This window comes from Meriones unguiculatus, chromosome X, assembly GCF_030254825.1.
Source record: "Meriones unguiculatus strain TT.TT164.6M chromosome X, Bangor_MerUng_6.1, whole genome shotgun sequence".
Classification (NCBI taxonomy): domain Eukaryota; kingdom Metazoa; phylum Chordata; class Mammalia; order Rodentia; family Muridae; genus Meriones; species Meriones unguiculatus.
The window spans coordinates 85,235,333-85,240,457 of NC_083369.1; positions in this window are offsets into that span (position 1 = coordinate 85,235,333).

A 5,125-nucleotide genomic window follows, 5' to 3' on the forward strand; every position below is an offset into this window, starting at 1 on the left:
CAGGGTGAAAACATGATTTTTTCCCTGAAAACTCAGTAACAAAGCCGTTGAACAAGCAACTCTCCACAGGTGGGGCTGGAAGGAGAGGAAGGAAGAGGCTGGGGTTATGAAGGAAAGCAATGAAACAAAGGAAGGAAGGAAGGAAGGAAGGAAGGAAGGAAGGAAGGAAGGAAGGAGGAAGGAAATGAAGGAAGAAAGAAAGAGAAAGTAAAAGAAGGAGAAAAGAGAAAAAAAAATGCTTCCCCAAAGCAAAGTTGATGCCATAGTTAAAATCAAATGGCTGAAAGTACATAACCTAATATGAAAAAATTATAAGTAAGTATAAACTTTAAATAGATCTAGAACAATTAAAGGAATTGAAATAATTACCAAGCACTCCAGGCACAGGCTTGGAACATATACCTTTAGAGCTATTTCACCAAAGTTTTTTTTTTTTTTAATTTCCATGCTCCTCTGTAATATATGTCATATTATTAAATTATTATGAGTTGGTTTTGCTCACTGAAAGTAAGTTTTAGAATCAGAATAAACCACGCTCTTCAACATTTTAGATTCAAGTAATTGTCTCAACTTGTCCTCCAAAGAACCATGGAGGGCTGGTTCTCCTGACTCTGTAAGAAGGAAACTGAAGAATTGCCAAACAACTCAGGATGAAAAATACTGTGCCTTTAAAATCACTTTTCTACTGATTAAAAAGTGAAGAAGAAAACAGGAAACAAACTAGGAACCTGTCACAGAGGGCCTCTGAAAGGTTCTGCCCTGCAGACTATCAAAGCAGACACTGAGACATGGCCAACTGTTGGGGAGAGTGCATGGGATCTTATGTAAGAAATGGGAAACAGTAAGAGCTGGAGAGGACAGGAATCCCACAAGGAGAGCAACAGAACCAGAAAATTTGAACACAGGGGCCTTCCTAGAGACTCATACTCCAACCAAGTACCAGGCATGGAGATAACCTAGAACTCCTGCACAGATGTAGCCCATGGCAATTCAGTGTCCACATAGTGATGGGAAGAGGGACTGCCTCTGACATGAACTGATTGGCCTGCTCTTTGATCACCTCCCCCTGAGGGGAGAGCAGCCTTAACCAAGCCACAGAAAATGACAATGCAGTCAGTCCTGATGAGATCTGATAGACTAAGATCAGAAGGAAGGAGAGGAGGAACTCCCCTATCAGTGGACTTGGGGAGGGGGAGGGAGGGTGGGATCGGGAGAGAAGGAGGGAGGGGCTTATGGGGGGATACAAAGTGAATGAAGTGTAATTAATAAAATAAAAGAAAAATAAATAAAAAGTGTCTATAATGGGGAAAGAAGCTGATGTTTCAGCTTTGGGAAGCTGGTTCATGGAGAGAAAGCTCCAGATGACTGCTTCAGCTTCTATTTTTACATTCTGATACATTAATGTAAGCATATGACTTGATTATGTTATTTACTTGGTGATATTTTAGCATGATTTACAGGATATACAAAATATTATTTCTGTTTTGAATGACTGATTCCTATAAAACATAAAAAGACTCATATGGAATGATTATGACCTATGATAAGGGGAGTGATGATGCATCCCATAAAAACCAGAAAAAAAAGTATCTTCTGTATAAAAAGAGGAGATTATAAGGTTAATATGTAAAGCTCTTTGGCTCACTTTGTACTTTCTGTTCTGCATTGCCTTGCTTACAAAGAAATGTATAACTTTAATTCCCAATCTCTGAAAGACCATAGTAGGAGAAATTGTGTAAATATGTAAGAAGTAAGAAGGCTTCCCTGAAGCTTATAACAGTGAAAAATTAGCTTGGAATTTTAATAATATATTTATAGGTAATCTTAATTTGTTACATTATTCCAAGGATGTAATTTGGATTCAAATATTTTTAAGGAAATAAAAGAAATAGAAAATAAGTTTCAAAATGTTAAAAGGGATATAAGTATAAGGAAACATTTTTAGTAAAATGCATTAAAAGAAAGAAAATGTTTTAAAACCACAAAAACAAAACAAAAAAAAAACGCACTTTATATCTAAATCACACAAGGTCTAAAAAAGTTATATAAAGTTCCTGGAGGATGAGATTTAGCTATGGTATATGCTTGATGACTTAAAGGTTTTTAACATTTTCTAAAATTTTGATGTGTTAATGTTAGCATTTGTAAGAACTGGCATATAAAACTGTAACTAAGTCCAATCCAGAAAAATTACTGTTTTTACTAACTTTGTTAGGCGTTAGCCATTTGAGGATATTGATTTGTAATAAAATTAGGATTTATTTAAAACTGGAGACTTTTTTATTGATACCAGCTTTAAATATTAGTAGAGATTAAAATTAAAAGAATGGTAAAGCTTTACTTTTGGGTGTTCAACAACCAAACCTTGGAAGTATATGCCAATGAGGATAAACGGTTCCAAAACGACAACTGATATCGTAGCCCCTCTAAGGGCAGGTAGAACTCAGAGATGATAAAATCCCCCTAAGGCATCTCATCTTACTTAAAATTATCTGTCATCACCTACATGGTCTTGAATACCCAGAAACAATGTGTAAACAAGGAAATAGCTGTCATTCAGCTAGCCAAATTTAGTCAATTTAAAAAGAACAATTTATCTATGTGAATAAAACTACAAACTGGTTTAACTTCTCCAAAATTAAATCCTATTTTCCATAAAGAATTCAAAAAGAAAAGTAAGAAAGAACAAATGCTAAAACCACTTCAATATTTATCCTATATCTTCAAAAGAAACCCCAAATATCACCTTCAGATTAGTTTTCATGAGTACCTCCACACTCTCAATGCAAAGCATTTCCTGAATACTCTCTGTCTCCTTAAACAAGAGATGTAGTTTGTTTCTTTCACAGTTAGCAAAATATTCTCCAGATATAATACTCTGGTCAAACTGATGAGACTTTCTGACCAAAAAAATTAGCTGTTACTCATATCACCATACTCTGTAGTCCCTTTCTTACAGTTGTAACTTTGCTTTGTTTCTTTGGTCCTTGTTTATTTAGAGTTTTAATTTTCCAAACTGTAGTCCCCAAAACTGCAAATAATACTAAGGGTTGCAAACACTTAACCATCATGATTGCCTTCTTTCATTGAGAATTCCTGGATAACCCTTAGTAAATAATATCATTCACCCAGCCTTTCCTTAGTGTGCTCTCTATGGAAGGATACCTTCAGCCCTATTATCAAGAGCAGTCATTACTTTATGGCTCTCAAAATTGGGTCCTAAATACTTGAGTTGGACATATGGTAAAAATAAATGTATAACTTAAAATAAACATATAAACACTTTAGGATGTCCAGTCAAGAAGGTGAATAAACCAAAGAAGGCAAAGAAAAGATAGCATAGCCAAGGCTTTACATTTAAATAATCTGTGATTACATTTAGCCTAAAATGCATTAAATAAATTTGCATGCATGTTATAATATAATAGACATGGAAATTTTCTATAATGACATATGGACAATTTAACTGCCTAGTGTGATATAGGATTGTATTGCTAAATGGGAAAATACTCTGTTGCTTGAGCTCACGTAAGAGCTGGCTATACAATTGGATTGCCTCTCCCCAATTTTAGACTAAAACATATTTATCTTAAAGCTCTTTCTATGGCCCCTTGCCTGAGGATAAAGCTAGTCCCTTGGTTCTGTAATGAGGAAGAGAGAGTGACCAGCAAAATAGAGTGAGAAAGAAAATTGGGTCCTTAAAAAACAGCTAAAGGTTAATAAATAATTTCTAAGAAATATCTCCATTGTTTATCTCATGGTTTAAAAAAGAAGTTGGAAGCCATGTCATGGGAAACTGAGCAACTGACTATGAATAAGGTTCTCGAGACACTACTATGAAGAAATTCTTCACATCGTATTCCCAGAAGGCCACTGAAGAATATTTTAAAAGTGTAAGAGAAATTAACAATTTTGTGAATCTAAAACTTATTTTTGGTCTAACGGAATTTTTTATTTCCATTTCTATTGCTAATAAATAATTCAAATAGAATTTAAAGGTAAGCATATCCTTAACTTGCCCTTTTAAGGTGCACATATGTATGTTTTTTAAATAGTGTTCTTTAATATTCAGTGTTCAAAATGTGATCAAAAGGACAAGATAAGAAAGTATGTTTATCTACTTTCCAAAGGTGAAGATTTCTAATTAATTTTGCTTTTACATAACAAATTTCACTTGTGGTAAGCAAAAATTTCCAATTGGCTGGCTAGCTGCCCAATTCTATTTTGTCATTCTCAAAAAATATTTGATTTTATACTGAGTAGGGGAAAGTTTAAAGGTTGATTAATTTTTATAGGAAATGTGCGGTATGAATCCTCAAGAGCCTTTTGTTGTAATATAAAGCAATTTACTTCAAAATATTTGATTCTAATATAGTTAAGGGCAATGAATGATAGTGTAAGTTATGAATGAAAGTACAGATAAACTGTATCATATAAAATGATCATCTTTAAAAAATCTGATTCCTGATTGCCATAAGAAATATATAATAAATGAAAATTAATGCAATATAGTGTATTTGGAGAAATTTTAAATTATTCATATATACATGGAAATGCATTAACAAGCTTCAATGGGGATTAGGTGTGTGTAACAATATAAAAACTCTGTTTAATTTACAGACATCCCTCAGGATATTATGTTACCTCTAGAATGACCTCCCTCTTGAAATTTCCACCATTTCTATGAGGTATTTATAAATGGTAGTTCTTTTCTTACAGTACATGAGAAAATAAGATATCTTTTCACCATTGTAAACCTTCTTTACTTTACAAAATAAAATTTGATTTGATTTATTATTGTTGAATTGTTTTTGGATTATGAAATCCATAGTTCATGTCTCTAAGAAATCTGACTGAGATGTATGTGATTTATTGTGCAGTGCTCTGAGAACTATCACCTATGATTGAGTAGTGGAAAGAAGGCTAGAAAGAAGGCTGATTTGGACTGTCAAAATGGTCACCAGAGGATTTCCCCCACCTAACAGGGCACTCTTTCAGTGTAATACACTTAACAGGTATAAACACGGAGGTATGTTTCTGCAGTCTTTGTAACAACTCTATCAACTAGTTGTTAAGTACTAGATGTCCTCACAAAATTTGTGTAACTTTGGTCAGCTTGACTTTA